General features: G+C 42.8%; 1 long non-coding RNA gene across 1 annotated transcript in view; it reads left to right on the top strand.

Annotated features, from left to right (window-relative positions):
* LOC109300714 overlaps window positions 1–20,569 on the top strand; it is a 105,887-nt gene that overhangs the window by 79,283 nt on the left and 6,035 nt on the right. The window contains exons 2-4 of the long non-coding RNA XR_002098307.1: window positions 6,804–6,888; window positions 17,988–18,171; window positions 18,937–19,192. This is a non-coding gene — a long non-coding RNA (uncharacterized LOC109300714). The remainder of the gene's footprint in view (window positions 1–6,803; window positions 6,889–17,987; window positions 18,172–18,936; window positions 19,193–20,569) is intronic.

Raw genomic sequence — 20,569 nt, 5'->3', positions numbered from 1 at the left:
ATAGATTGCACTCAAGAGTGCTAAATAAACTGTCAGATATCATAGCGCAGCCACTGGCAAGGATATTCGAGTACTCATGGTGCTTGGATGGAATACCTGAAGATTGGAAGAGGGCCAATATGGTGACCATCTTCAAGAAAGGGAGGAAAGAAGACCTGGGAAACTACAGGCCAATCAGTTTGACCTCAATCCTTGGGAAGATCTTGGAAAAAATTATCAAAGAAACCATTCTTGACAGGCTAGCAAAAGGCAACTTTTTAAGGGTTAGCCAGCACGGGTTTGTTGCGGGTAGGTCTTGTCTGACCAAACTCATTTTCTTCTATGACCAGGTGATATATCACCTGAACAAAAGGGAACAAGTTGCTTTCATATATTTGGACTTTTAAAAAGCCTTTGACCTGGTGTCCCATGATGTTCTCATGGAAAAATTGAGCAACTGCAGCCTCAACTACTCCACAGTCCGATGGATCCAGTTCCCCAGCCAAGGTTGGACCCAGAGAGTGGTAGTTGACAGAACCAAATCAACATGGCACTCAGTGATTAGTGGTGTCCCCCAAGGCTCCGTTCCCAGACCTGTACTCTTTAATGTCTTGATAAACAATCTGGATGCTGGTGTCAGAAGCAGACTGGCTAAGTTTGCTGATGACACCAAACTTTGGGGAAAAGTATCCACACTTGAAGATAGGCTGGTGATCCAAGCAGACCTCGATAGGCTTGCAAGGTGGGCAGCTGAAAACCTGATGGCATTCAATATGGAAAAATGCAAGGTGCTCCACCGGGGGGAGGGGGAGGGGAGGGGAGGAGAAACCCACATCATGCTTATAGGCTTGGCAATGCTACACTCGCTAGTACCATGACCGAAAGAGACTTGGGGGTCATAATTGACCACAAGATGAACATGAGCCACCAATGCGATACCGCAGCTGGCAAATCAAACAAACTCTGGCTTGCATCTACTGATACATCTCAAGCAAGACCCAGGATGTCATCGTCCAGCTGTACTTGGCCTTGGTGATGCCACAACTGGAGTACTGCATCCAATTCTGGGCTCCACAATTCAGGAAGGATGTGGAGAAGCTTAAAAGAGTCCAGAGGAGAGCCACGTGCATGATCAGAGGGCAAAAGAACAGGCCTTATGAAGACTATGGGGCTCTTCAGCCTGAAGAAGTGCAGGCTCAGGGGTGGCTTGGTGGCAGCCTAGAAGTACGTAAGGGGCGTGGATCAGGATCTGGGGGAATGCCTGTTCACCAGAGCACCCCAAAAGATTACAAAGTCCAACAGTCACAAACTTCTGGAAGACTGTTTTAGGCTAGACATAAGGAAAAACTTCTTTACTGTCCAAACCCCCAAGGCCTGGAACAGACTCCCCCCAGAGGTGGTGTGAGCACCTACTCTGAACACTTTTAAGAAACATTTGGACACTTATCTTGCTGGGATCCTTTGACCCTAGCTGACTTCTTGCCCTTTGGGCAGGAGGCTGGACCCGATGATCTCACAAGGTCCCTTCCAGCCCTATTGTGTATGGAATTTATGAAATCTTTGAGCAATCCTTTGTTATGATGCTGAGAACTGAACAATAAGTGTGTGGATCTATAAAACTACATCTTCCCACATCAGACTGCATAGATACCAAATCCCTCCAATTCCTTCCAGGCATCTTAGTGCTAGGATAGGACAGTCAGGCTGTAATTGATTAAAATGAACGCATCTGCCAGCTGTAACATTCTTTTCCTGCGACTGGGCTTCCCACAAAAAGTTGTGAAAATATTTCTCTACCTTTAAAAGAAATTGAGAAAAATCAGATAAATTGCTTCTGTTTTTATCCTGAGGCCAGGGACAGATTCGTGGAGTGGAGAGAAGAGAGGTACACAGGGTTCAAATTACACTTTGACTCTTGAAGTGGTCTGCAAAAAAAAATTGGGCTGCCCATCACAATGACCTAACAAAATTGGAGACCCCCCAGATTATGATCAGATTTTTCAGATCTTACAGGGAGGCTCTCATCTCTTATGTGGGTGCTCAGCCCCCACTCTGGACTTCCCCATAATTTGAACCTTGGAGGTAGAGCACTAGGGCCACATCCCCCTTCCACTGTTGCCACTGCTGACCTGGGCACAGGGGAAGCCCTGAGCCACTCCCACCCTGATTCACCCTCAGGACTCAAGGAGTAGGTGTAGCAAGATGCTGGGCTCTGTCAGGAATAGCAGCATTAATAGGTGGGTTTCCTCTTCCTGAGCCTGCTCCCTGCTGCTCCCCCACTGTGATCCTCAGAGACCAGGCACTGGAAAGAGGAACCTGCCCCCCACTGCTGTTCATAGATTCATAGTTTGTTAGGGGCTGGAAGGGACTTTGCAGATCATCAGGTCCAGCCCCCACCCCTGCTCTAGGCAGGAAGACAACTGGGGTCAAGTGACCCCAGTGAGGTGACTGTCCAGTATCCTCTTGAAAACCTCCAGGGTAGGTGACTGCACCACCTCTGAAGGGAGTTTATTCCACAGTCTGGACATCTTGACGGTGAAGATGTTTTTCCTGGTATTAAGCCTGAAATGGCCTTCGAGGAGTTTGTATCCATTGGTCCTGGTCTTCCCTACTGAACAGTTGTTCACCAAGCTCCTAATGCACTCCTCTGATATAGCAGTAAGCCGTTATCAAGTCCCTTCTCAACCTTCTCTTCTCTTCTTTAGGCTAAAGAGGTCCAGATCCCTCAGCCTTTCCTTGTATGGCTTGCCTTGCAAGTCCCTGATCATACAGGTGGCTCTTCTCCAGACCCTCTCAAGTTTTTCCACGTCCTTAATGAAGTGCAGCACCGAGAACTGGATGCAGTACTCCAACTGCGGTCTCACCAATGCTGAGTACAGCAGGAGTATCATTTCCTTAGTTTTACAAGCGATGCATCGGTTGATGCATGCCAGCATGTTGTTTGCCCTGCTGGCCACCGCATCACACTGACAACTCACATTCATGCGGTGGTCAATCACTACCCCTAGGTCCCTTTAAGCCGTGGTGCAGGTCAAGCTGTCACCTCTGAGTCTGTACGCATGTTGAGAGTTATTTGCCCCCAGGTGGAGCACTTTAGACTTGGAAGTGTTAAACTTCATCTGGTTCCAGTCTGCCCAACTCTCTAGCCTGTCCAGGTCCACCTGTATCGGCAACCTATCTTCTTGTGTGGCCACACTGCCCCATAACTTGGTGTCATCTGCAAACTTGGCCAAGGAGCTCTTCACTCCCCCACCCAAATCATTGACAAAGATGTGGAAAAGCACCAGTCCAAGCACAGACCCCTGAGGGACACCACTGGCCACTTCATGCCAAGATGACACAGATCCACTCATGAGAACTCTCTGGGTCCTACCCCACAGCCAGTTTCCCATCCACTGAACCATCGAGCAGCTGAGCCCACAATCTTCCAGTTTTCTCACAAGGATATCGTGGGATACTAGATCAAAAGCCTTTTGGAATTCTAGGTATATAACGTCTACCTTGTCTCCCATGTCCGGGCGGTAAGAGACCTGGTCATAGAAGGAGATGAGATCGGTAAGATAAGACCTACCCACGACAAAGCCATGCTGGCTGTCATTCAGAATCTTACCTTCCGTGAGCGTATCGCACAAAGATTCTTTAATGAGCTTTTCCAGGATTTTCCCTGGGATAGAAGTTAGGCTGATTGGCCTATAGTTGCCCAGGTCCTCCCTCTTCCCCTTCTTGAAGATGGGCACAATGTTGTCCCTCTCCCAATCCTCAGGGGTCTCCCCTGTGTGCCACAAATTCTGAAAGAGCTTTGCCAGGGTTTCCACAATGACCTCAGCCAGCTCCTTCAGCACTCTCGAGTGAAGTCCATCCAGTCCTGCTGACTTATAAATGTCTAGCTTTTCTAGTTGGTATTGCACCAGCTCGGCATCCACACTGGGGAGGCTGTCAGTCCTGGCATGCCCCCTATGAGCCTTATCTCGCTTGACTTTCCCCATAGTTCGGTGAAATGCCGAAGCAAAGTGGACATTCAGGAGTTCAGTTTTTTCCTGAACGTGGGTTACCAGCTGTCCGGAGGTGTTAAGCAGGTGTCCCCCACTTTCCTCCTACTGCCTACATACCCAAAGAAGGGCTTCTGATTGTCCTTGCCTCCCGTGGCTAACCTAATCTCAGTCACCGCCTTGGCTTTCCTGATCATTTCCCTACCAGTGCTGGTCACTAAAGTATAGTCCTCCTTGAGGACCGTCCCTAACTTCCACTGTGTGTACACCTTTACTTTTCTTTTTTAAGAGGACCGCAATGTCCCTATTAAGCCAGGAGGGCTTGCCAGCCTCCCTGCTACCTTTTCTCTTTGCAGGAACAGTGTTCTTTTGTGCTCTGAGGATCATGTCCTTGAACAACGACCACTCTTCATGCACCCCATTTGCCTTCCCTTCCTGGTCCCTCATTGCCTCCCCTACTAATGCCCTGAGCCTGTCAAAGTCAGCATTCTTGAAGCCCATGACTTTGATCCTGCTGATTGATTTGTCAACCTTGCAGCAGACTGTGAACCAAATAATTTCATGGTTGCTGTCGCTGAGGTTACCCTCAATGTTCAAGCCACACACCAGATCATCTCCCCTGCCCAAGACCAGGTTCAGGAGAGCGTTACCTCTGGTTGGCCTTTGCACTTCCTGGGTCAGAAATAGCTCCTCAGTTGCAGTCAGGAAACTGTGAATAATCTGACCTAGCCAAGTGTTCCTCCCAGTCTATGTCCAGGTAATTCAAGTTACCCATGACAACCAAGTCCCTTGCATGTGCGACCTCTGTCAGTTCTCGAGAGAACTCCAGATCCAGCTCCTCCCCTTGGTTCGGTGGCCTATAGTAAATGCCCACAGTTGGGTCTCATCTCGCAAAATTAGATTTTATGCCAAAAGCTAAGTCATCCACAGGCTATCACCATTGCCACTGAATTTAACTGGATAATCTAATCCTTTGTTACTTAAGTTTCTGTGACATATAATATTTATGTCAAGAGATGGTTTCATAATAATTTAGTCAAGTGTGGGAAAGTTATAGCATATAGGATGCTATAGTACCACACAACTTCCTTATACCGAGACATAAGATTATTCAAAGGACAACCTACCTGTCAAGTAAGATCATCTGGAAAATCAATGAAAAAGTCTCTTTTAAATACCATTGTGGTACCCATGATTACTCAGAGTAGTTAGTTTTCAGTAGACTATTTCCTGTATGACTTTCATATGACATGAATTTGTTTACCTGTCTTGATTGATGTTGTATGGTAATATAAGAAACTTTCTTATGATTGATGAATACGGCAGGTAATTTTGCAGATTATTTTCCACTAAGCACTGGGATTTCTGGTGGTTCATCCCCTTGGAAACTTCAGATGCTTTAGCCATTTAATATATTTAATTTATTATGTATAATTGCACTGATCACTTCCATATCCAGACTAACTCTGGGGTCTCTCTCTCTCTCTCTCTCTCTCTCTCTCTCTCTGGGATAAAATCAGAGGTGACAAAAATGTTGTTGCAAGTTATTTCCTGGTATGTCAATTTAAATAATGTGTTGATGGACAGGAAGGGCTAGCTTTGTCACTGTAAAAGTAGCCAAGAGTAGTGTAACCAGGTATAAGATAAGGAGACCTGCCAGGGTGTTACATATATCATCTTTGCAATTGCCTCTGAATTGTGGCCCTATGTCTTTGCCTCTCTTAATTTTACTTATCTAATATCCTGGCATCTCTGTTTCTTTCTCAGTCTTTTTCATAGATTTCCTAGACATTAGGGGGCTGGAAGGGACCTCATGAGATCATCGGGTCCAGTCCCCCCCTGCCATAGGTGGGAAGTCAGCTGGGATCAAGTGACCCCAGCAAGAAATAAATCCAGCTGTTTTTGGAAGGAGTCCAGAGTAGGTGCTTGCACCACCTCTAGGGGGAGTTTGTCCCAGACCTGGACACACACACTGTAAAGAACTTTTTCTTACGTCTAGTCTAAATTGGCCTTCCTAGAGTTTATGGCTATTAGACCTTAATATCCTTTGGGGAGCTCTGGTGAACAACTGCAGGTCCTGGTGCACCCCTCTTATGAAGTTGAACCTTCTCTTCTCCAGACTGAACAATCCCAAGTCCCTCAGCCTCTCCTCGTACGGCCTGCCCTCCAGGACTTGGATCATACGAGTGGCTCTCCTCTGGACTCTCTCAAGCTTCTCCACATCCTCCCTGAAGTGGGGAGCCCAGTACTGACTGGACACAGTACTCCAGGTGCGGTCTCACCAGGGCCGAGTAAAGTGGGAGGATGACTTCCCTGGTTTTGCTTGAGAGGCATTGGTGGATGCACGTCAGAGTTTGGTTAGCTTTGCCAGCCACAGCATTGCATTGGTGGCTCATAGTCAATCAAGACCCCCAAGTCCCTTTCAGTCGTGGTGCTAGCAAGCATAGCACTGCTGAGCCTGTAAGTATGCTGAGGGTTCTTCCTATTGAGGTGCAGTACCTTGCACTTCTTTGCATTGAAGGCCATCCAGTTTTGGTCAACCCACTTTGAGAGTGTGTCCAAGTAGGCCTGTATCCCCAGCCTGTCCTGAGGTGTGACTGCCCTCCCCCATCATTTGGTGTCATCCACAAACTTGGCCAGTTCACATCTCATTCCTGAATCTAGATAGTTGGTGAAAATGTTAAAGAGTACTGGCCCAAGTACCAAGCCCTGAGGGACTCCACTGGTAGACCTGCGCCACATTGATTTGCTCCCTTCAACTCTTTTGGGTCTCACCCCATAGCCTGTTGCCTAGTTACTTTTTGAAAGTCACTCTAAGTTATCTTTGTCCTGTAGTATCAGCACCAGTTAGGATGAAGGACATATTTGTTCTACCAAAGGAGCTAAAGATACAGAAGACCAGTAAGGGAAAAGCTTCATAGTAGGTCTGCTTTTATTCTGCTGTTTGAAAAGTCAATTGTTCTCAACTTGTTTGCTGATGCTCTGCTAGATAATGTATCTCAGATTAATAAAACTTAGTACAGGGTGTTATTGTAAAGTTATTGACTGACGTGCTTCTACACTGATCTGTGAATACTAAGGTGGGCTACACAGTCAATTGTTATCATTTGCTGAGTATATTTTTGGTGTTTTGACTTTGTGCTTGTGTGAGGCCCTCAAATTGTTGGGTGGTTTGATGAAGCAATGAGTCCCAGCACTTTTGGAGGAAGATTTGACCATTCTAGTCTAGAATCCATTCCCTGTTATGTCTTATTTAAAAAGCATCTAATTCCAGAGGCTAAGGCATCTTCAGAAGGGATTGCTGAACTTGATGATCACCATGCGCCTATGTGTGTTCAGCACTATAACCCATGGTCTCAATGAATAATTTGAGACCAAAAGAGCCAAACAGATTCTTCTAAATACCTAGGACCTGACTGAAAGCCCAGTGAAGTCCATGGGCTTTGAGTCAAGGTCACTGATATACAGACATAGGTGGGCTTCTATCTTTAAAGGTGTTTCTGATAAATATCATAAGATGGGGTTTTGCCAGGGGATTTAATGGTGTGACTATAACATCGCCCCATTCTTGAGAAAACTTGACTGCTCTTTGGAAGAAGGAGGTGGTTCTGAAATAGTGGTTGAGTCTGCCAGGTACAAAAAAACCTGTCTCTGCTGTCTTCTCTTTTTGATAAAGTTTTAGCATCTGATTCTGTAGACCTTTTTCACTCAAAACCAACAGATGTTATTACCCAAGTAACAACCAAAAGATCAGGACCTTAAATGTTTTTCTTTCCCATAGTTTTTTGGAAGAAAATCTTTTGATTTTCTATTTTATGTGATTAAGTACTTCATTAATAAGTTGATAATTAGCAGAAATATTGTCATCCATTTAGCTTCATCCTTTTATTGTCAGCTTTAAATGTGAAGGTCCTCTGAAGTAGAACATGAAAGAAATGTGATAGAGAGTCTGTTCATTAACAAACTTTTAGAAACTTTTGATTTTGACTGTGAAACAGCTAATTCCTACAGGTATAACTTGGGTGTACTGTGTAATATCTAGGGGGCTTTGTGAACTGTTGTTGTTCTGAGCAAGTAGGAAGGCTCCTGGATGCTAGGAAACCAGGTAGATTGGCTTTCTTGAGTATCACCTACCAGAAACTCCTCGCCTCTCCTGATTTTTCAACCCTAACGTGACTCATCTTCCCATACTGTCATTTCCAAACTCCTCTCTCAAGCCAGGAACAAAAAAGGGAGGTATGTCATCTTTGGAGTTCAGGGGTAGGGTGTCACAGTCATGGAAACTGATCCTAGGGAGAGTAGGGAAGTTGGGGCAGAGGCAGTGAAAAATGGGTAAGTAGCAAGAGGTTGTTAGTGGGACAGATACAAATATTTTATAGTGGTCAGGAGGGAGAGAGTTAAAAAGGTAAGACAGAATTGCTGGGGGAAGGCATACCAGTTAAGTGGGACTAGGCACTGGGAGGGACAAAGATAAGAGTGTCTACAATGTTGTGAGGGTTAAACTGTCACAGATGTCTTTTTCTGTCAGCATTTGTTTTGCCTGTTCTGAATTCCAACACCTACATAACACTGTCTCTCCTAAAAGCAACGCTGAAACTCCCAACATCGAGCCCTGCAACAAGTGTGTTCTCAATTACGGGAGGAACTTCCTCAACTTTACTTGATACGAGCATTCGGCTCAGGTCTGCAGGCCTCCAGAGGAATCACATGCGCATATTTCCCAGAAGGTCCCCCCTCCCCGCGTCACAGAGAATGTGTGTTTCTTATAAACCCATGCAGATAATTTCATGGCTTTTCCCTTTCATGGCCACCCACCTTCTCTTCCCCACTAGCTTTGATACAAAAAGACAAATCCCTTCCAATTCTCATCAAAAGCCAAAGGGTTGCTCTGTGTCACCCATCCTGGGATTTGGACTCCCAACTTTTCAACAGAAAGTTGGAAAGAATAGCTTGGTTTTTAACTTAGTGCTCTGTGAAACAAATCATTTCCAGCATCATTGGTGGAATCAGCTTTGTAGACCAAATGGACAAATAGGCACAAATTATTCTGTGGTGTTGTTGTTTGTAATCTGTCCATTCCATAACTGTGCAAAGCACACTACAGAGACTCCAGTCCCAGCCCTGAGGGACTTATGCTGCAAGTTAGACATATGTTTTGTATAGTTTAAATGCATGTTCAAGTCTGGGTAGGGCACTTTTAAAAGCAGATTTAAAGTTATAACAGTAACGCAGAGAGTAATAACAGTTGTGGGGGTGAGAGGAGGATGAGGGTTACAAAAATAAGGCTCACATGAGTTGTCTATATTTCTGGTACAGGGCCTGATAGTTATTTTGTTTTTATTTCTTTTTACTTTGTATTTAACTGTTTTTACTGTTCCTTTCACTTTGGGGAAAGAGAGAAGATAGTTTCCAAAGGTGGAGGAATTGGTGCTCAGGAGGAAAAGTTAGTGGTGGTTGATTAGCTTAGCTGGAAGGACTGACCTGGGAGAGGAGTGGAGATGTGCCACAGTGTTTCCTTTTGCCTGCAAAACACTTTAACATGGGTGTAATTTAAGAAGATTGGAGCCAGGTGACTTAGAGCAAGGAAGAGCAGAGAACATGTCTCAAGCAGACACTGTCGACCTCCAATCATGTCCCTGGACCCTGGTACAGTGCTAGACTGATTAGAGCTGCATGCCATATATGTCTTCTTCTGTGGCCAAATCCTGAGGTTCATTTCTCAGTTCTTATTCAAGCAAACTTCATTTAAAGACAATAGGGGTTTACCAGAGTAAGACGCATACAGCAACGGAGTAGGGTTCTCAGGATTCAGTCTTTCAGGACTGTGACTCCAGTTTGATCCCATACTGGCATCTGGCACATGCATATATTGAACCCACAGCAAGTATCAGATGCCCTTCATTGGTGAACTTTAAAGTCCTGGAACTCGCATTGACTTTGGTAGGCCTGGGTGTGAGGCATCAGCTCCAGGCAACTGCAACAAATTTCTTGTTCCAATGACCAAGGATGAAAATGGTTTGATTTTTTTACAGAACGGATGCATTCTTCTCTTGGGGTTCCTTGTGTGTGTGACAGAGACCTATATTGGGACTTTTATTTATTTTTTCTGCTCACTATTTGTTTAGTGCCATAATTTGGCTACGGCATCCCTGCTGTCCCATTAGATGGGTCACACAGTGTATCTCTGGTGATACAGTATTAGTAAACTTTAAATAAATAAATAATAAATAAATAATGAGGGTTACAGAAATGAATTGAAAAGTAAATCGACTGCTGGGAGTTGTTCTGGATTTAAAACAGGACAACTAACGATAGAATTCTTGGTACATTAACTTATCACTTAAGAGGAGATACAGAGACTAACTGTTCTAGTGAAAATCTAGTGACCTTTTGATCTGTTGTGCCAGATTCTTAGTCCCTCCTGTCAGATGCTTTGCATTGTACATATGCCACCATAGATCCCGAATGCTGCTGTAACAAGGCTGCTAAGTTATCTCGGCTTTGGGGAAAACTTAGGTGACCTAAACCTGGTGTAGTTGGCATTGCACCACCTGTTCTCTCCACACTGGCGCTGGCTATATTCCAGGACAAACTAAAGGATTTTAGAATATTTGCAGATGAATGATCCCTGCCTGATGGAAGGGTCCTGAGGAGGTCTTTACTGCCAGTGTGACTTTGAACAGCCAACGGTTAAGTTTATTTTGTCAACTTCAGGATGGCAGGGAGCAGAAATGAGGCTTCGAACCACCTCTCTCCACTCTCCCCAGGTCCTGTGCCAAGTGGATCTTGGCTGAACTCATGAATCTGGCCTAGTGGGTGTTGTCAATAGGGAGTAAATATTGTAATAGTGTTTGCATTTGCTCAAGGAATGAGCAGTTAGGTAGCCACAAAACAGCACTTTCAGTAATGCTGGATCCATTTCCCCAGCATTCCCTCGGCTGCTCCTCACTTTCTGCCTTGCTAATTAACATGCCTGTACCTGGCAATTCATATCTGTACTGGGCTGGGTCCAGCCCAACCTAATATATTCTTACCGATGTGTTCAAAATACTATGTTGTGTGTGTGACAGGAGATGGGACTATATATGTCTATTTATTTATAGGACAATTTAATCACACATAGCTTTAGCATGAAAAACTCTGGCTTGTACCCACAGACCAGATCCTGTGATTCCCTTCATTTTCTCTACTCTGTGCAGTTTGCATTTTGTTTGTTAATAGATCCAGTTGTTTTATCAGGTGCTGTTTGCAAAGTCATTTGTAATATGCAGTAGGATTAATTTTCCCTCAAGTACTTACCCCAGGTGGGATGTACAATAGACTGCATTTCATCTGATAACTCATGCAATTTATTAGCTGTGAATTTATTAGCTGTGAACTGCAGAATAATGACACTGACCAAAAAACAAGCTGTACTATCCATGCCTGTAGCTAGTATCTTCCTAAAAGTAGCTCCAGCCAAAGTTCCTATTTCACAATCCACTGAATAGCTTTCTAATGGGTCACGAGAAGAACATAAATTATGCGACTGAGGCAAGTGAGCTTTTAATATCTTCAGAATAAGGTGGACAGTTTCTAACAGATTGTGACATTATCAAAGTGCTATTTGAAATCATCTCCATATGCTGTAGCAGTGCTGTAAGATTTCACTCAGAATTGACTTTTCCAATGTTTTGCATTCAAGTTCAGTGAAGGGAAATTGGAAACATTTGGATATACCCTGCTTACGGATCTGTTAAGACCACACAATAGACACTTAATTTCAACCTATATGGGTGTACAGGAAGAGCGTTGCTGGAGGTGCTGGAGGGGGTGAGCAGGGATAACTCTATCCATTAATGTCTTTTTAGAATCTCAGCATCATGTATTTTGAAGCTTGCATGATCACTGCTCTTCAAACCCCATATTCTTTAGTGATTGATTTTTCAGGGAGGAGACATTATTCAGGTTCAAGGGGTCACTGTGAGCCCTTGAATTCTGCTTGGCTGTAGCAGAGGGTTAAATGAAGTAGCACAACGTCTGTTCTCCCACAGAGCCCGGATCCAGCTAGCAAAGGCCCCAACACATGAGTGACCCCAAATCTTGCCATCAGAGCCCACTTGTAATCAATCTGGACAGGGGTACTGCCAGTTTGGCATGCAAATCCATCCCAGTGTTGTATCTAGCTGTGCAAGGCATTGATGTGTAGGCAATTCAGAGCTTAAATACTTCAGTGAGTGGTGGTATATAAATGTCTGAGAGAAACTGCTTTTAGCTGGTTTAAGAATACATGTTTCCTCTCTCTAAAATAAACTGAATGGGGGAGGGAGGGTTGCTACCATGAGTTCATATTTCTCTGTAGAACAATTTGTGAAAAGTGAGTAATGAGAATGCTTCCATGGTGATTGTCTGCAAGTGATGCAGAGAGGCAAAGTTGCTCACCAAGAGCCTCAGCCAGCCCTGTCTTTAGGCCGGTGGTTTCTTTTATGACCCTATATTACAGTATCTTGCAGGAATTGTCTACGGGGCCACATTTTAGCAAATTTATGATATAGTTGTTCACTGCTATCACATAATACCATGCAAGTGCTCTTACATGGGCTACAGCATTCAGTATGGATGAATTAATGGGTAACTTGGAGGAGGATAATTGAATTCCAGACTTGCACATGCAGATCATATTTAATTAAATAAAGAATTCAGGGAAACCATAGCCCAATATGAAGTAATCTGAGGATGTGTAATGGGAATTTTTGGTCCTATTAACCTGTATTCAACTGTACTGATATTTTGGGGGTAATTGCCGTGGATGAATTCAAGCAAAATTATAGTTGTTTTAACAGTGCATTTCAACCAGGCCTTTTGAACTAGGTAGGGTATCCATCTTATGGGGCAAAAGTACATAGGAGAGAGAAAGCTATTTAGAGTCCAGTCCAGCTGTGCTAGAGCAGTACCATGAAGTGGTGTGCAACATCAGCTGTAGCTCCTCCAGTGTCTTAATACAGCAACTCATTGAACTGGCAGAAGACAGACTATCAAGGGACTTGATTGCGCAGCTTATCCCTTTCCAGAAGGATATGGTTTTAATTTTGAAAATGTTATTCATCTAAGATCTCGAAGTCTGTGACCCGCTGTATGAATGATTCTTAGTTTTACATCAGAGCCTGGAGTTAAGAACACACACGCACACCTTTACATCTGGTGCTTTTATGAATCATTTCAAGGAACTGTTACTAAGCAGCAGCAGCGGCTATATCATGGCTACATTTTATGAAGAGGAAGGGCTGCGCTGCTTATTTTGCTTCCAAAAAATTCATTTTGTTTTGCGTTCCCAGAAGGTACTTTTTTTCTCCAAGAAGGTCAAGCAGAAACATTGATGTAAGTCCTGTTTATGGCGGTTTTGTTAGATTTCCAACAATTGCAATGGAACATATTTATAACAAGTGTGTTTTTCTCTAGGGTGATACCATTAGTCAAAATATGTTTTCTCATATTTCCACTGCATAAACACAAATTTCTTTCAAGATTCAAGCTTACTGGTCTTGATGATTCCCACAACCATGTCTTGTAAGTGGTTCACAAGGTCATATAAGCCCTGGTTTCAACCCAAGATGGAAGGTGTTTGTTGGGAGAGCTAACCTTGACCAAACTAGAATAATTTTATATGTTGGCTAAGCTGTTGTCCTGAATACAATGGCAACCATGACAAGTCCAATATTTTAAATGTGAGGTTTCTGACTGAATGAACTAAAGTTTCCAAACTTGTCCTGCTTCTGTCTTGTTTCTTTAGTTATAGATACTTCCTGAAGCAGAGGGGTCCAAGATATGGCCCATAGGCTCACAGAACCTTATCATCTAGCCCATGGTGTGGCTCATGCACCTCAGACTGGTTCGAAATGCTGCATGTGGTGTGTACTGGCCCTGGCCACCAACCCTACGCACTGTACATGGCATGTGGAGCCAGGCACAGTGGTATACAGGAGCAGTCTGGGATGCACTCTGCATTCAGTGCACAGAGGCAGTCCAGCCCTGCACAGGGGCACACAGGCCAGTCTGTGGGCTGGTTCCAGCCCACAGATTGGTCCCATGCCACTCATTTGCCCCTTGGGCCCTGATGAATTTGATACCCTTGTATAAAATGTACTTATATGGCCTCACTGACATAGTATCCTATGGTCTCACAATTTTTAATATATGCAGTGTGCCAATAATGGACCAGTCATCCATACTTGTTCACTTCTGTTTAATTACAGTTACCAGCCCTGCACACAGTTCTCTTCCAGGGTTTCTAAACTAGTAGAAATTGTAATGAAACAAACTTTTCTGTGATTTAATGACTGTGATGAAACATGAGGAAAAACTTTGAACTACCAAAAGCAAATGGTATTATTGGGAAAACAGAGGGTGGGGAATATCCAGAAGTTCTATTACTCATCATGGTAGTGGCATAATGACCATATATTGTTTCCAGTCCACCGTGACTTCTGGTTAAATGAACATCTAAATGAATTCTTGCAAAATCAAGAGGCAACTATTGATCAAAACTGCAATGATTTTGTGGACATCCAGAGTAGTAACCAACCTAGCATGAACAAGTTGAAAGGGGAAAATCAACAAGTTCTCAGACTTCTGTGAAGTCTGAATAGGATTGGGCTTTAAATATGCATTGTCAGTCTTGTTATAGATTTATTTGGCATGAATCTGTGAATCAAAGCCAGAATCTGTGAACAGAATACTAACTATATTTTGATATTTGCATAAATAAGAATAGAATTATAAAAGCATGTTGATAGTTGTCTTTAACTTATTTCCTGTCAACAAAAATACATGTTCAAAACCAAACTCATATATTTTAAAATGGGTGGCCAACCTATGGTATAGGTGCCACAAGTGGCATAGGCAGCCTCTGTGTGTAGCACCCAGAAGACTGGGGAGGGGTTGGGCACACAGTGGCAGATAAGGCAGAGAGCAGAAAGCTAAGGATCAGTTCAGGCAGAGAGTACAGGGCAGGAAGCAAAAAGCAGAGCAGCAGCCTGGGCAGGAAGCATAGGGCAGGGAGCAGAAAGCTGAGCAGCAGATCAACTAAAGGAAAAAAGATCAGAGTGGTACTTGGGGAGGGTGTGAGGCTAACTTGTGTCCTGCCTATCCAAAAAATTTGGCCTCCACTGCTTTAAGGCTATTTCAGCCAAATACAAACATACAACTACATTAAATATGAATAAAATTTAGAAGCACCAAAAATAAAAGCCGCCTTCATCATAGCATGATTAAAATGCAGCTGCAGACATATGCTTTCCCTAGTTAGGGGTCCATTAACAAATACATTAGGCATTTCCTGACCATGATAATATTAGCCAAACCTGTATGGCCACAGGTCGAAGTGCATTGAAACAGAATTTCAGGAGTGAAATCCCAGTGAATAGCATTAAGGGCGTTGTTATGTATCACCATATTACTAAAACTAACTACAATTTAGCAGGAGCAAAAGTTGGCAAAATAGTGCTTAATTTAGTCTGCCAATGTTTATGAGCACTCTTGGGACTCATTAGTATTAAGAAAAAGAGAGAATCTTGTTATTTGTATTATGGCCTGAAAATTTCAGGCCAAAACTTGTTATCCACGCAACATTTTTAGAAATTTTTCTTATTTTTCTCACAGAATGTAACTGTGAATTGGTAGCAAGATATGCCTTTCCTGAAGACTTTTTTTTCACTGTTCATTATATTGCTAGCAATTGAACTCCATGATGAACTGGGAACAGAGCTGCTATGTGGATTTTCTGTACTCTGAAGATGGTGTTTGCATTTAGAATTTTAAAGCGTTTTTCTATACCTAGATATGAAGAGCAATTATTTTAGGATCAGTGACTTCGTACAAAAATATATTGGAAAATATTCATCACTGATACATCAGTAACTTTATTTTCATTGGTGAAGCTGCTATAGGGATGAATTTGGCCCATTGCTCTTGAGAAGCAGAAGCAGATTATGTCTGTACAGACAGAAAGGAAAAGGAACAAGAGCTTCTGCTAGGAAAAAGGAAGAGTTTGAAGTGTACATATAAACCCATCCAATCATCTCTGCCAACTGGTTAAATAGATTATCTCCTGAAAATAATATCATGGGAAATAAAGACAGAGGATGAACTCATGCTTCCACTGAGGCCAATGAGAGCTTTGCTGTTCACTTGTAGCCAGGAGATCATACAGCATTTTGAAGGAACAATGTTTAGGACTTAAACCATGTGAAGAATAGTGTCTGTCTTCCAGAGTGCTGTGGCTGCTTCCTCTTATTCTTCACAAAGCCAGGGTGTATGTGAGACTACAAAGGCCATGTCTGTGTTACACAGTGGAGACATAGGAATGAGTACAGGAACTTATTAAGACAAAAGAATAAGTGAAGAAAGTGCCCATTATGTTTAGGATAAAGAGGTAAACACAGTGAGAGAGGAAGCTGGGTTAGAATAGAGAAAGAGAAATAAAGAATAATGTCATTAATTCAAGTGGGCTATGAGGTCTTTCCTGATGACACCCCTACCCCCATGTCCCAAAGTTGTGGTAGAACATGCCATTTTTAGATGAGGTGGAGAAATATGAGCACAAAGAAGGGATGTGATCAGAACAGCTGAAAGAAGGCCATAATTGGTTTAGGAGAAGAGATTAAAAAACTGCACAAGTATAGTATGACTAAATGATGAATTATAACATGACCTCCTAAACGTATTTGAAGGTTGTGGACACTAGGTAGGAAACAAAACTATTTTTGCTTGAGGTAGAAAAGTAAAACTGAAAAAAGGATAATGTAGTATGAACACCCTGAAAAATAGGCCTTGAGATTTGGGGCAGAGTTAAATAACCTCTCAAGAGAAGTAGCGGCTGTTCCCTTCAGAGCTGGGAGCTGGCTATCTATAATATACTGTAAAGACTCTCTCATGGTCAAAAGTGGGAATTAGCTCTCAATGTACTACTAGGCCTTTACCATTCGTAATTTTTGCAGTCTTGTGCGCTTGGTCATCTCCTATTATATTCAGATAATGAAGAGACTAACAGAGCAGGCCACAGATCTATGAATAAAAACTTTGGCCCATTTTAACAAAGTTTATTTATGAACTGTCGGACACACATACTGATAGGCACTGCCATTGTTTTAGTATACATCCCCAACTGTTCAGAAGGGAGAGCTAATGCATGACTTATTGTATGATAGCATAATAAAATGGTTCCTAGGAGCTGATAAACAAACAAGCATGAACACTTGAGCCATTGTTTTACAAAGACAAATGTTTTAATATGTATTTTTTTTCAAAAAACTAAACAATCCCAGTGTCCTAGCAACAGCTACATAGCTAATTAAGAATATCAGACTTCCCAGGCAGACATGGAGTTCACCATAGCTATCCAATTACTCCATCCACTATTTAATTCATATTATCATTGGGCTGATTGTAAGACACGCACAGGTCCTGTGCTGTTCAGAAGAAATGTAAGATACAAATGACTAAGTAATATCATTCCTATGTAAGAATGGTCAAAATGGAGAAGAAAGAAAGAAAACACATATTCACTAATAATAGTACTGCTGAAAAGGGCATAAAAGTAAGATTTATGTATTGAAAACCTGCCTTGCAGTTTGTAGAGACAACACAATACAGTGAGGAGCATCCTACAGCACAGATTTGTATTCTGTAAAAGAATGAAGTAAAAGTTGCAAGACAGACTGCACACAGCCTTCCTCTGGCCATGGACATCTAGCCCTGAGAGTGATCTTTGTGGACTGGGAAGTTGTGCATGGTCATCTTTCCAAGGCAAACTGGCAGAGCAGTTTGTCAGGGCTCACTCATGTACCTATCATGTGGTATTACTTGGGCTTTTATTGGAATGAAAATCATTTAAAATACAGTGAAAAGTAAAGTAGAAAAATAACTGATTTTCCTTATGAGCTGTTGTGACAGATTCTGAGAACTTTTACTGTAGAGCTAAAAATGCCTCCCTATCAGTTTAAGACCTCTCCTTAATTAAAACCTCTCCATCTTTTGTGCCAGGGACCCTGACTGTGGACTTAACGGGAGGAAGAAGACATTAAATCCTCACTGTCTCACTGTCTGCCCTCTGACATCTTGGTCCAGAGCAGAGCTGACATGCTGTTCTCCAGGTACTTCCTGGCAGATGTGCTGCTCTTGGTGCTCCTTCATGTGCCTGTGGTTTGGTCCAAGGACAGTGGATATGGTAGGTTGAGCCTTCTTGACCTCATCTCTACGGTGATAGTTTTGATTAGTGCAGAGGAGCAGTGGGGAAAGGAATAAAAGGTTATCTGAAAGAAACTTCCTGATGCCGACAGATTAAACTTTGCCCCCACAAAAAAATTCGTAATTGAAAACAGAAATGCAGTCAAGGACCATCCATAAAGAAAATACACAGTAGAGAGACCAATCTTCATTTCCTAGGCTTCAAATCCAGTAGATATCAGCAGAGAAACCTAGAAAGATGTACTTTGACATTTAAAAAGCATGTGCTATCTTTATGAGACTAGGCATACTGGTAATACAATCAGATGACCTTTCACCACTCAGCTGGCACTTGGGTTACAGTCCAAATGAACAGTGTGTAAAAGCCATTTCCATCTGATGGCTGTTTAGTGACCTATGTGAAATCAGATCTCAGTCTTAATACAGTTCACAGTGATAGGTAAGGATGAAGGCCACCTCCACAAGCACCTCCTGCATAATCCCATCCTCCAATAACAAATGAGAGAGGTCCCAGATTACTCCTGGATGGCATCACCAGAAGCTGGCACCTCTTGACAACAGCTGGCATGACCAGTTGGATCCTACAGCACCTTTGCAGAGCAAGGGGTTGCTACCCAGTAATGGCTTCTGCCATGTGCTGAAAGAGGCTAAACCTTCCTGCCACCTGCTTCTGTTGTGTATTTTGAGCATGTGCTGCAAGATATGTTCCCCACTTGCCTGTATCCTTTGATCTTCTAATCTACAGTTTGATGTTGGGCCTTGCTTCATGAGCAGATGTATGAAGTCAAATATCTGGTTTGTTGAAGAGAAGAATACAGACAGTGTTGTTTCATGTGATTCTTCATTTAGGGTTGACTCATCTAGAATTTTATGCTTAAGAGGATCAGTCTGTGAATTTGAAGGGATCATCACATTGCTGGAACACAAACTGTTACCTCTGAGCACCTTTCCTCCAAATCTGCATCTCAAAATATAGGATTATGACCTGTAGATACAGTAAGGTAAGATGCATGAGCAGACTGTCAAATTGGTAACTTAGATGCACACCTGCTTGCCTTTTCTGCAACTTCAGGGAGAACTAACAGCATGGCCGTGCTGTTCTTCCTCTTCCCTTGAGATTTGTCCTCACTTTAACTGCCTTAAGGGGTGAAGCTTGCTATTTCCAATTTGCATCCATACTATCTGATCTGCTGCTTTCCCCATCCTCTCTAGAGCCCAAGGCAAAGATGCCATTATACTCAGCAGGCCAGGTGCAGTTTGAAAGATCTAGGAGAATGTTAATAAAAGCCCTGATGAAGAACAAAAAATAAACAAAGCTACTATTGCACCTGTAAGAGAGGCTGCCGCCAGGAAATTAAAAAATTACACATGACATATACTGCCTGCATACACCCATGAACTGCTTTTCAGCGTTCAAATAATGTCCATAATATGCAAAAAAGAGGAAAGAAAAGAGAATTGTAGATTGCAACAAGTTAACAAAAGAGCTGATCTCCCCTAGTAAACCCTTTGTGGTACTGTGATGACTACAAATTTGCTTAACCTTCAAAATATAGTGAAAGCTTAAAATGATCTTCCTGTGAATCATCTAATTACCTCCATTTCACCATGGAAAGTCTCGCTGGATTTTAGCCTTGTGTCTCACCTCCAACATATTTAAATAGACTGATTTTGCAGCAATGTCATTTGAGGCATAGGATTAAAGCTCAAGAGTACATCAAGTTAAAATGGCTATAATAATCCACTGAGTATGATTCACCAGGGTTCAAAATGTAGAGGTGGGGAAAAAATAGAGGATCAAAAGGCCAGAATACTCAAAAGAACAAAATATTGAATGCAGATGATCCAAAAAGCTCTGTGCACCTGCCTAAAGTACCCATATACAACCAGAAATGGAAGAGCAGATGGGTGGGGAGGTTGCAGGGGGGAAGAGAGCACAAAGGTAAAGACTTTTTGTGCTGTGAAGAACAATAGTGAAATTCCCACTGACTTTAAAAGTAATTGGAGTTACATACTCACATTCAATGATTTAGAAGAATTCTCCTGAATCTGTTCTCCTGGGTAAGAAAAACTTACCCAGAAATGCCTAAACAGATATTTGAATGCTGGACCCCTGAAAAACAAAGAGCTTGTAGTGTTGACACCCCTATGCACACATCTCAGATTAATCAAGTCTGCTGGAGCGTGGAAATTATAGTGCTCCAGCAGACTCCAGAGTCCCATGTATCAGTGTCCCCAAGCTGGAAAATGGTCATGGGGCACTTTAAACTAAAGCTTGTTTGACGAGCTTTAGTACAAAGTGCCCCACCACCATTTCTCAGTGTGAGGACACTGATACACATGATGCTCAAGGCACTAATTTGTGTCCCTTGCTCTGC

Source organism: Gavialis gangeticus, unplaced genomic scaffold (assembly GCF_001723915.1).
Source record: "Gavialis gangeticus isolate Ggan-Ray unplaced genomic scaffold, GavGan_comp1, whole genome shotgun sequence".
Taxonomy (NCBI): Eukaryota; Metazoa; Chordata; order Crocodylia; family Gavialidae; genus Gavialis; species Gavialis gangeticus.
Note: the sequence above shows the minus strand (reverse complement) of the source record. Positions and strands in the feature narration are given on the sequence as shown.